We start from the raw sequence: 12,731 nt of genomic DNA, 5'->3' as shown, positions 1-12,731 counted from the left end.
TGGAGTATTGTGGCTAGAAGCTACCGTTAGCTCACGCTACTTAGCCAGCATCAAAACTGATGATATCGCGAGCTATCAGTAGTTAGATAACATTAGAGACAACGCTGTGTGTATTAAACAAAGGTGAATAGATGACTGGGCCATTTTGTTTAATGCTTCTTAAGTTGAAAGAGGAACTCTGAGCTAACAGGGTCTGAATCCTGATAGCTCACGTTAGCCAGCTGCTCATGCCATCGGTAATGCTAGCAGAATGAATGGATGTAAACTTTATTTAACATATTGCATATGGGTACAATACAATACGGCTCAATACAAACAATTGTTAAGGGAATGCAGACTGTTGTAGCTTCGACTGGGGTCCTTATAACAATAACTTGACAACACATGGTAGCTGCAGCTATTTGGGACAGCTCTATTGTCACTGGAAGGGCACGCAGATGGTATCTACTGCGCATGGGCGTTTTCGCAACAACGGCTAGCGTGCTGACTACACGCTGTTTGTCGACTCGTTTTTTTGCGTATCTCCAAACGCAAACACAATTTTGCGTTTCAGCCGTATCCACAAAAAAACGCCAAAATACGCGTTTCTGTGTAGATAGGACATCATACGTCGTCAAAAACGTATAAAAAAACGCCAGGAATACACTAGTCTAACCTCTGCCTACACTCCGAGCGTTTTTCTGAGGCTCGCGCCAGCCGCGGCTCCGCCCCTTCCTCGATGAGTTACCTTGATGATGAGCGCGCTCCTTTCCAAAAGTTGAACTAGTTTCAACTTTATGAGCTGGGAGCGCTCCGACCAAAAACGCTACCGCCGAGAGCTCATAAAACGCGAGGGCGGAGCTGAGAAGAGGAGCGCGCCTGTCGCTTCTCCAGCATAGAAATGAATGACAGAAAGGAGCTGACAACTCATAAAACGTCCCTGGCAGGCATGCGTTCTTCATGGGACGGGGTTGCACTGCGTGCCACCCCAGATAAGTACTCGCTATTTGCATATCAATAGCGCCGGTCGTCAGGTGTGTTAAATACGTTCTCAGATACATTCACACCTAACTTGTTGTGAAGACATGTGTTACATTCCATTCGTAGAGGCAATTAGGCACTGTCTTTAGTCTGCTCAAGCGAGGGGACATTAAATGCGCATTCGCGGGAGCGCGCGTGCACGTGGTGCATGCAACCCCAGATGATTTCAATAACGCACCACTGGTCCCTGGTGGACACAAGCCCTAACCCTAGTTATATGACTACTGGCAAAGCGTCAATCAAGGTGGGCATGGCCGCGTGATTTTTTTCCGTAGCATATGTTTGCGAAGATGCTCTCTGATTGGCTAGCCGCGTACAGCGAGCGAAGACCCTCTCTGATTGGTTTAGCGCCGAAGGGTCTCTTCCGCCTTGTACATATATATTCTCTGCTTCAAAGTGGTTATGCTTTGGCCCTCTTTCGAAGTGGGTTATGCTTAGAGTTAGGGTTAGGTTAAGGTTAAGGTTAGGGTTAGGGTTAAGGTTAAGGTTAGGGTTAGGGAACATCATATCAATTGTTGTTGAATATGCGGAAGAGACCCTTCGGCGATAAACCAATCAGAGAGGGTCTTCGCTGTACGCAGCTAGCCAATCAGAGAGCGTCTTCGCAAACATAGGCTATGGTAAAAAATCACACGGCATGGCCTGATGGCCACCTTCATTTAACTACATGTCTCGTGTCAACTAGGCTGCAGTAAAAAACTTAAAACCAGATTCTCAAACATAAACATAAAGACGGACAACACGCTCATCACAGACAAGCTGGATGTAGCCAATTACTTAAACATCTTCTTCACAAACATAGCCACAACACTGGTAAACAAACTACCCTCCCACGCAGGGCATTATGGGGTAGAACACATAGTAGCATACTACAAAAACCTAGGGGTCCACAAAGACGACTTCAAACTAGAAATGGTAACAACAGATGAGGTACTCAAAAAACTGAGCGCCCTCCAACCTAACAAGGCCACTGGCCATGACAACATCCCCTCCAAATTCCTCAGAGACTCAGCAGCCGCCATCACCCCAGTCATCACACACATAATAAACCTCTCCATAAAACAGGGACACGTCCCCAAGGACTTCAAAATTGCGAGAGTGACCCCTCTGCACAAAAAGGGCAGCAAATTAGACCCAGGCAAATACCGCCCTGTTTCTATTCTTACCTCCATCTCGAAAGTCATGGAGAAAATAGTCTACGAACAGGTCGAAAAGTACCTGGCGGAAAAAAATCTAATCTACGAATTCCAACCTGGCTTCAGAACATCCCACTCCACTGACACATGCCTTCTCTATTTGAACGACCACATCAAACAAGAGGTGGACGCGGGAAAATACTGCGGCATGGTCATGCTGGACCTACAAAAGGCCTTCAACACTGTCAATCACTCCATTCTGATTGACAAGCTAAAAGTAATTGGTTTTGATCTGGATGCAATCCTACCTTGAGGGGAGAGAACAGATGGTGGAGGTAAACGGTACTCTCTCCCCCCCCCCTCACAGTGAGCTGTGGTGTTCCACAAGGAAGCATACTAGGACCGCTACTGTTCCTAATTTATGCAAATGACTTGTCGTCAGCTTGTGACTGCAACTTGTTCTTGTTCGCGGACGACTCAGCCCTGCTGGTCTCTGACAAGAACAAGTTACAGGTTGAAAAAACCCTCAGCTCTGAACTCGGCAGAATCTGCACCTGGCTTGCTGATAACAAACTATCATTACACCTGGGTAAAACAGAGTCCATTCTCTTCGGATCAAATAACAAACTCAGCAAGACCGACGGCTTCTCAGTTACAGTGGGTGACAATATTGTCACACGGAAAGGTTTCTCTTACTCACACACTATCGCTGATACTTCTAGGATAACCCGTCACTAGCAAGTATTTCTCATCACCCGCTGCTCGCTCCGACGGGGCTCTCCTTCATTAACTTCTTCAACGGGGCTATTCCAAAGCACACGCCTGTTGTGGCTGCGACTGTTCACGGCCAAGTCCAATGCCGAAGAGAGCTTCCTGCTCCCCTTGCCTCCAGGTAACTACCTCTTCCTCGTTGCTTGCTTCTCTCCACTGCTCCACCTGCCACCACTGCCACTCCGCCCCCTGCTGGCAACCTCCACTGGTCCCACTCAAGGACCGCTCCAGAAAGGGAAAAAGGGCTCAATGTTATTGTTAGTAGTCCATAATGCAGCCGGAGAAGAGTAGCACCTCACCTCGTCGTTAGACTGGGCGAGCTATCCAAAGGAACACTGTTAGGCTATCCAAAGGAACACTGTAAATCACACGTTATACACACACAGGGAAAGTAACAGTTAGTTAGCACTACTGAATACTTTGTAGAATATTCAGGCTGCTACATTTCCCCCACTTTAAACTTGCCAAGTCCTCTGCAAGTTACTCAATGAAACTAGTCTAATGACATGAAAACGGTCCTTAGACCCACAGTTTCACACATTGTTCCATTAGTTTCACACACTGTTCCATTACCACACACTTCAGCACGTAGTCCTGGCAATCCCGAGCGGGTAGCCGACCTCTGGTGCTCCTCTGGGGCCAGGTTCGTCCAACCTCCCCTGCATCTGATTCTGCGTCAGATTCGTCTGTCTCTGTTGGTAGGCCCTCGGCCACGGCTTCGCCCGCCGAGGCCTCTGAGGAGCCGCCCGCGGGGCCCTCCTTGCCCCTGTCTTCGCCGTCCTCGCCGTCCTCTCCTGAGGGGACCAACTCTACCTCTCCTCCTCGACCTCCGTCCGACCTGTTCTCCTTGTTCTCCTCTCGGTCTCGCACCAGTCTGGGACGGGGAAAACCCCTTGGTCGGAAGCCTCTGTAGTACTTCTGTCTCCTGGGTTTGTCTTTCCCGCGGTCTCGGTCCCCACTCCGGGACCTGTCGCGTCTCCTGTCGGGCTCCCTCTTCTCAGGCCCTCTCCTGTCAGGCCCTCTCCGTTCGGGCTTTCTCTGTTCAGGCCCCCTCCTGTCAGGCTCTCTCCTGCTGGGCTCTCTCCTGTTGGGCTCTCTCCCCTCAGGCCCTCTCCTTTCGGGCTCTCTCTCCGGCTCCCTCTGGTCAGGCTCTCTCTGGTCAGGCTCCCTCCTGTCAGGCCCTCTTCGTTCGGGCTCTCTCTGTTCGGGCCCCCTCTGGTCGGTCTTTCTTGTTTCAGACCCCCTGCTGTCGGGCTCTCTCTCCTGCTCTCTCTGGTCAGGCTCTTTCTTCTCAGGCTCTCTCCTGTCAGGCCCTCTCCGTTCGGGCTCTCTCTGTCCAGGCCCCCTCTGGTCGGCCTTTCTCCTCTCAGACCCCCTCCGGTCCGGCTCTCTCTCCGGCTCTCTCTGGTCAGGCTCTTTCTCCTCAGGCTCTCTCCTGTCAGGCCCTCTTCGTTCGGGCTCTCTCTGTTCGGGCCCCCTCTGGTCGGCCTTTCTCGTTTCAGACCCCCTGCTGTCGGGCTCTCTCTCCTGCTCTCTCTGGTCAGGCTCTTTCTTCTCAGGCTCTCTCCGGTTGGGCTCTCTCCCGTTGGGCTCTCTCTGTTCAGACCCCCTCCTGTCGGGCTCTCGCTCGTTGGGCTCTCTCTGTTCAGACCCCCTCCTGTCGGGCTCTCCCTGAGCAGGCTCTCTCATGTCGGGCTCTCTCTTGTTGGGCCCTCTCTGTTCAGGCCCCCTCTGGTCGGCCCTTCCCTGGTCAGGCTCTCTCCTGTCGGGCTCTCTCTGTTCAGGCCCCCTCTGATCGGCCTTTCTCTTCTCAGACCCCCTCCGGTCGGGCTCCCTCTCAGGCTCTCTAGGATCAGGTTCTGTCTCGAACGGGGTCTTAGGGGGCTGGATCCCTCGGACCATTGCCTGCCTAATCCAATGTACAGTTTCTACGCCTAATGTATATACTCTGTTCTTTCTGGACTCTTTTTGTATCACAAATACAGTACTGTAATTGCAAATCTGGTATGTCATAAATGTATAGATGTAGCAGTACTGTCTATCTGTATGTCATGTATGTCATATATGTTACGATGAATTGGAAATGGGGGACCCTGGTGGAAACAAGACGAAAGTCTTTCTCTGGTCTGCATCCCCTTAACAATTGTATGTATTGAGCTGTACTGCACTGTACCCATTCTGCAATCTGTTAATAAAGTTTTCATTCATTCATTCATTCATTCCCCACTGGTTCCAGCTGGGGCCCTTCCGCCTGAAGTCGCCGCATCTCCACCCAGTCGTACCCGCGGTTCCTCTTCTGGATCACCATTCGTCCGGTGACGACTGGTGAGTACGGGATGGGGCCCGCGACGGTGAGGAAGCCCCTCTCGGTGTCCTCCACCTCCGGTTCTGACCTCTTCGATGTGCATAACGGGGCGTCGGCCTTCCGGCTGAACCGGCCGGCACACGCCCGTACTTCTTGGACGAAGCATTCCCTGTGTACCTCCTGAGCCTCCGGGCTCTCAGCGACCGGGGCGACGGCGCTCGCGGCGACGGCGTGGATCAGGCCCCAAGCGGGACCCTTCGTGGGGGGCAGGACCATCTCTTCCTCGGACCAGTCTATCGCCTCCATCATCAGGTTGATAAACGTCCGTTCCCCGTCCTCTCTCCCGTGCCTCCTCATCTCCCGTCTCAGCATCTCGTCCCTCAGGCCGAGCACGAGCTGCTCCCGCAGCCGGCCTGCAGGGTCGGGGACCTGTCTGGGGTCTCGGTCCTGAATGCGCCGCATCCGCTCCTGCAGGTCATATGCGAACTCCCGCACGGTCTCACCGTCTGATTGCCGGCGGCGGAGGAACTCCCCCAGGCGGACACTGACTGGGGTTCTGTCTCTGTACGTCTCCTGCAGTACGCGACACAGGGCGTCGGGCCCTGAGGCGGTTCCCTCCAGGACGAAGCGCACCGTCCACCTTGCCTCGCCCTTCAAGTGCTGCTGTATGAACTCCGCCTGTTCATCGCCGGGCACTCTGCTGGTCCGGAAATGGGCCTTCATTTCCCGGATCCATTCCTCCACCGGCGACTCTCCCCTCTCTCGTCCTCCTCCTTCTTCACTTTGGTGGCGGCATCTGGGCCATCTCTCTGCTCCCGCAGAGCCACCGGAGCGTACCACTTCTCTTGGAGCGCCTGCTCGGTCAACTCCTTCACTGTGTCGGCCTGCTGCTTTAGGAGTGCCGCCTGCGTCCGATACTTCTCCTGCAGCTCCTCGAACTTCGCCGCCATCTCCTGCGTGGCGCGGGTCCCTTCTTCGGACGTCATGGTCTCTCTACTGGTCTGTGTCAAGGAAGTGGAGTAGGATGTTGATCCTGTTCGTGACGCCAAATGTAGAAGGGTGGATTATCCTTGCTTGTGGGAGTAGTAGTACACAGACACTGGGTAGTAGGATACTATAGTATTGGACCTATAAGTACCCCCGTCTTTGGCCCGGAACGTCGTTCTGGACGGCTTGCAGCTGGAGTGGATGGGGCCCAGGATTTACTAACCTGGGGACTGGTACTCTGGTCTCCCTCGCCTTCCAAGGCGGTCAGCAGTAGCTCCCCACACACCCTCACTTCCCCCAGTACCTCCGACAGCCCTCCCACACCCAGTGACTGTCAGTTCAATAGTATTATTGGGCTTCCCTGTAAGCAGTACCCTTCCTTGACCACCTGTATAGACCCTTCAAATGCTATTCTGTGAATGGGGTGTAAGGGTTAAATAATTATGCAGTCACAATATTTACCCAGAGGTTAGAATAGCAAATGGAACTTGAAGAAACAGACACACACAATGATCCCGATTATGTCTACTTTACTGAAGCCTGGGCATGTTATCCATTACAATGTTATTCCTTAATACATGGCACCGGGTGCTCTTGTTATCATAATGTAGGGGAAGCTCTTCCCACCATAGGCACCGAGTGCTCAATACATTAAAACACCCCGCTTGTACTAGGGGAACCCAGGCATAAAATGTAGACACATTGGGAATTCAAGAACCAAATACTCAAATAAACAAATAAAACCAAGTAAATGTGGGCCCACGTTACCAAAAGAAAACCTAACCTAAGCCGGCTTAAATTGTTCGGGGTACCCCTTAGACACTGGTTGTTAGCGTTCACTTCAATGGACGTTGCTGTTGATACACATGGTACTGTTAGTACTTAGCCAAGATGGCGGACCCACTCTTGTCACCGCTCGTCCGGGTGACAAGATGGCGTCGGCGATCCCGCGAGCACAGCCAGCAGGCTGGGCGGACAGCAGGCAGTGGTTAGCTGGAGGAGCGTGCTGTAGGGCGTCCTCTGCTGGTGGGAAGAGGCGTCCTCTGTACCGTCTGGGAAACGTCCACCGCTGCTGTTGCTGGCTTGCTTCTGTCGCGTGAGCTAATACTGTGACTACCCTAAACACAGCTAAGCTTTGGGTCTCGACGCACCCTCCTGCTATACCGGTTACACTGCTAACGCAACGTGGCTGGCTATACCACCGGTCTCTTCAGCGCCGCGCGCCCGGTAGTCTACTCAAGTCAGACGGAGCCGTTAGCAGCATACTACTATACCGCACACAGTAACTACTATAACCCGATAACGTTAGACGTTAGTCTCGTTAGCTCTAGACGTTAGTCCTTTGGTTCGGTTTCTCTTACTCACACACTATCGTTGATACTTCTAGGATAACCCGTCACTAGCAAGTATTTCTCATCACCCGCCGCTCGCTCCGACGGGGCTCTCCTTCATTAACTTCTTCAACGGGGCTATTCCAAAGCACACGCCCGTTGTGGCTGCGACTGTTCACGGCCAAGTCCAATGCCGAAGAGAGCTTCCTGCTCCCCTTGCCTCCAGGTAACTCCCTCTTCCTCGTTGCTTGCTTCTCTCCACTGCTCCACCTGCCACCACTGCCACTCCGCCCCCTGCTGGCAACCTCCACTGGTCCCACTCAAGGACCGCTCCAGAAAGGGAAAAAGGGCTCAATGTTATTGTTAGTAGTCCATACTGCAGCCGGAGAAGAGTAGCACCTCACCTCATTGTTAGACTGGGCGAGCTATCCAAAGGAACACTGTTAGGCTATCCAAAGGAACACTGTAAATCACACGTTATACACACACAGGGAAAGTAACAGTTAGTTAGCACTATTGAATACTTTGTAGAATATTCAGGCTGCTACACATAGATGTCCCTAGATAAGAGGTTAATGGTGTTACCCATGTGTCTCAAAATACTGAGGATAAGGTGTAACAAATACAAACATAGTTCAGTTATTGGGTTGTAATGCTAAAATGCGTTTCAAATCTAATGGCATTATATAACTATTTACAGCTTTTAGGTAACACAAGTGTTATTGATCTAAGCGATAGTTATTTCAACATGTAAATGCAATAATAAACTGCAGAAGAAATCAGTCGACAGTGTTTTTAGCAATATGTAAAAAAAAAATTATTTCCATTGCCGAGAACCAGTCCCATGGCCAAATGATGGTTGAATGCGTTATCTAGAAGAAAGCACAAACATAATTTCTGTTAACGCGGCCAGTACAGCTCTTGTGCATTAATCTCAGTGTCCTGTCAGCGGCAGGCGTGTCCTGTGGCTGGTGGAAGTTGCCAGTGAGCGGATTTCTCCGGGGATGCAGCTGGAGGCTACTCATGGATAGAACGCCAGGTAGTTTGCAGGCTGTTCGACGCGGAAATGGGCAAAGACACAGCTCGTCACGCGATTGGGCAAACATGTCAGTGGCCAATCAGAGAAAGTCAGTCAGGGCCAATCAGAGAGTGTCTGCCAGAAATGAGGCTAGGTTTAGAAATCACGCGGTTTGGATAGGGTGGCGATCAGGGGCGGATTTAGGATTGTAGGAGATCCGGGGCTTAGCCCAGATAGGTGCCCTTTATTTTCCTTTTCCTTTTTTTTTTTTTTTTTTTGGCAGGCAATGGGTGGTTTGGCACGATCAAGCACGACCCCCTCCACGGCAGATTTCTTTTGAATTTAATGAACCTGTACGTGCAATTTCCTGCAATATAGAGCCTTCAATCTTGACCAATAAAGCTGCTCTTTTCACTATAAAACTCAGTTAACCATAACGTAGTTATGGTTAGATTTATATATTGGGGGGGGGGATATATCATATTTTTCATATAATCAAAAAGTGGTGGAGCAAGATCATACCTTTGCTCCCCCAAGTGGGAGAGCAGAGATGCTCCGAATGCTCTTATGGCCAGGCGTCTATGATTCACTGATACAAAGTAAAATAGTGCAGTGCAATAAAATAGTTAGTAAAATAGAATAAAATAATGCAATAGTGCATTGCAATAAAATAGTTATCATCGTATTTTTTCGGGAGGCCGGTAAGGAGTGCATTACAGTAGTCGAGTTGGCTTGAGATAAAGGCATGGATCTGGTTTTCAACGTCCTTTTGATTTATAAATGGCCGTACTTTAGCTATGTTTCTAAGGTGGAAGAATTAAGTTTTTGTCAACTTGTTGATTGTGATTTAAAGCTTAGGTCTGAGTCTACCATAACACCAAGACTTAACTCACTCAAATACAGTTAGTAGCTGGATAGACCACAGATGGAAATTAGCCTCTGCTAAATCTGGTGCAAACATATTTTCATGTAACAATGATGAATTGTAAAAAAAAAAAAAAAAAAAAAAAAAAAAAAAAAAAAAATAGATTCAGGGCTTTTCAGAATACATTCGGGGCTTGAGCCCAAGTAGCCACCCCCTAGCCCCGCCCCTGGTGGCGATGTTAGGGATGTGTTTTTTTGTTTTGTGTGTTATGGGGTTTATTGGTTTTCTTTATTGTTTTCTTTTATTTGCCGGGTCTTGTTTATCCGGCCAGTTGCTGGGATGTACAGTAGGTTTTTTGTGATTGCGACCCGACATTACTTCCAAAGAAGAAGAAGACATTGTAAAATGGATTGTACAGTAGGTGGCGGTATGCGCCTTTTGTTGTCGCAATCTGCCATTAAACCACAGCAACACTTCCGGGATTCTGAAATCGGGGAGGAGATTGCGGGGGGGGGGGGGGGGGGGAGCATATGAATGAATGTGGATGAGAGCTGTGATGTAAGTGGTTGCAGTTACGGCTGTGGGGGTGCTAGAGACATGATCGAATAGACGTTTTTGCGCCTCAGTCTCCTGAACACGGCGTGACCCATTCCTAATCGATCAGAACTAAATCGGCAGAGAAAAAGCCCATTTTAAAGCACCTATTCCGCATGCACATGCGCAATGGGCTCTGCAGATATACCCTATTGCATGGAGTCTGGACGACGCGAGATGACGCACGAATGAATGTGGACTGTTCCATCAGAGGGCGGAGCTTCGGTGGTAATGTGAGTGGCTACAGACCTCTGCACTTAAATATAAACATTAGTCTACATGGAGACTCAATGAGGTAATTGTAGATGTCGCCATAAGACGCGTCTGGCCATTTAGTGGGATAATTTTTTCATTATCCTGTTCGGCTGAAAGGACACTGGCCACCGAAGCTCCCCCCTCTGATAGAACAGTCCACATTCATTCGTGCGTCATCTCGCGTCGTCCAGACTCCATGGGCAATCTGCGCATGGAGGAATAGGTGCTTTAAAATGGGCTTTTTCTCTGCCGATTTAGTTCTGATCGATTAGGAATGGGTCACGCCGTGTTCAGGAGATTGAGGCGCATAAACGTCTATTCGATCATGTCTCTAGCACCCCCACAGCCGTAGCTGCAACCACTTACATCACGGCTCTCGTCCACATTCATTCATATGCTCCCCCGAGTCCCCCCGCAATCTCCTCCCCGATTTCAATGTAACGCGGAAGTGTAGTGGAAGAAGAAGAAGTACTTCCGGAGCCAGAGAGGCGCGTCACGCGTCTTCCCGGGAAAAAGGAACCCGTTCGCGCGTTCCGCGGCAGACAGTAACTGATACAGAGTGGCGGGAGTTGTTGTCAACCGAGATACGGGTTCAACTTTCAATAAAAGGTATTTATGACGTGAATACAGATTATTAGCAACAGACGGCTACCGTGAGCTCGCCTGGGTTCCGCCATGTAATTTAAGATTTTTTTTTTTTTTTTTTACCAACTTGTTAGCTGGTTGTTCTTTGTTTACATGCGTTCGCCTCAAGCCTGGTAATTGATTGATTGTTTGAAATTTGTATTAAAAGATTGCAGAATGGGTACAATACAGTACGGCTCAATACACACAATTGTTAAGGGGATGCAGACCAGAGAGACGTTCGTCTTGTTTACATCAGGGTCCCCCATTTTCAATTCATCATAACATGTATGACGCACACGACATACAGATAGACAGTAGGCCTACTGCTACATCTATACATTTATGACATACCAGATCTACAAATACAGTACTGTTTGTGATACAAGAAGAGTCTGATGATGGTATCACAAACAGTACTGTATTTGAAAATCTGGTATGTCATAAATGTATAGATGTAGCAGTACTGTCTATCTGTATGTCGTGTGTGTCATATGATGAATTGAAAATGGAGGACCCTGATGGAAACAAGACGAAAGTCTTTCTCAGGTCTGCATCCTCGTAACAATTGTATGTATTGAGCTGTACTGTACTGTACCCATTCTGCAATCTGTTAATAAACCTTTCAATCAATTCAATCAATCAATGGTGTGTGTGTCTGATGGTGTGTGTCTCTGATGGTGTGTGTGTGTGTGTGTCTCTGATGGTGTCGAACACTAGTGTGTGTCTCTGATGGTGTGTGTCTCTGATGGTGTCGAAAAGCTAAGTTAGGTAAACTGTGTTGTGCGGACGGGTTATCATGAGTGCAGGTAGAGACCGTGTTTGACACGGTTACAGGAAGTTAGACTTGTTGTGGCTCTTGTTCTGTTCCAACAGTGTTAACAAGCACCGGTTTGCTCCAATGTAACTCCAAACGTCCATGCTCATTACCTATAACGGTGTCAAGTGTCGCAGTGGTTATTAAGGTTGAATCAGATTGGGATTCATCTGACCTGAAGTTTAGGACATGTTTGCGTGACGTTCAACAATGACTACCACACACTGGCACCCGGCACACATCACACTGGGGTGGGAATCGCCAGAGACCTCACAATACGATACTATCGCGATACTTGCGCCACAATACGATCGTGATACTAAATATACTATATCGCGATACGCTGAGTATTGCAAACAAAATTCTTTTCTTTTTTGGATCAAATTAAATGTATTACCTTTTTTCAACTGCAAAGTAAAACTGTCGACATGTTTTATCTAATAAAATAAAGTTCAGTCTGTTCATCTCACTTCAATAATTTTTATTGCAGAACATGGTATTTTCTCAAGCAAGTTTAAAGTTTCTCAAGTTCAAGTTTCTTTAATAGTTGTCATACAGAAGTACAGAATACTTTCATACAAAATGCTTCTTACTGTTACAGCAGACAGATGTAAACACTAATCTGTGTTGCATGTACCTGACAAACTCAACTGTTTGTATTACAGTCATATTCCAACTTAACTGAATGCACATGTGTGTGTGTGGACTACTGTACTATTACAGGTATTGAAATGAACAATGCAACTTCCTTTTTTTTAATGAATAATTAAATATCGATACCTGGCGTCCCTGTATCGATACAGTATCGCCACGCAAAGTATCGCGATACTACTACCTACGTATTGTTTTTTTTCCCCCACCCCTACCCGGCACACATCACACTACACAACCATACACTGGCACCAGGCACACATCACACTACACAATGACTACCACACACTGGCACCAGGCACACATCACACTACACAACCATACACTGGCACCAGGCACACATCACACTACACACTG

The 12,731-nt window shown here is 48.8% G+C and overlaps 1 protein-coding gene across 2 annotated transcripts in view; it reads left to right on the top strand.

Moving 5' to 3' along the window:
* Positions 1-10,239: 10,239 nt before the first annotated feature.
* The window catches only part of pold1 (polymerase (DNA directed), delta 1, catalytic subunit), a 68,481-nt gene continuing 65,989 nt past the window's right edge, over positions 10,240-12,731 (top strand). Inside the window, exon 1 of one of the 2 annotated variants that reach the window (XM_084330279.1) lies at positions 10,240-10,260. The gene's annotated coding sequence lies outside the window, so the exon portion shown is untranslated. Of the gene's footprint in view, positions 10,261-10,784; positions 10,892-12,731 lie in introns of those variants that run through there. The other variant, XM_084330278.1, reaches the window with a different exon arrangement.

This window comes from Notolepis coatsorum, assembly GCF_963971535.1.
Source record: "Notolepis coatsorum genome assembly, chromosome: 15".
Classification (NCBI taxonomy): domain Eukaryota; kingdom Metazoa; phylum Chordata; class Actinopteri; order Aulopiformes; family Paralepididae; genus Notolepis; species Notolepis coatsorum.
The sequence above is the reverse complement of the archived record's forward strand: the minus strand, read 5'-3'. Positions and strand labels throughout refer to the sequence as shown.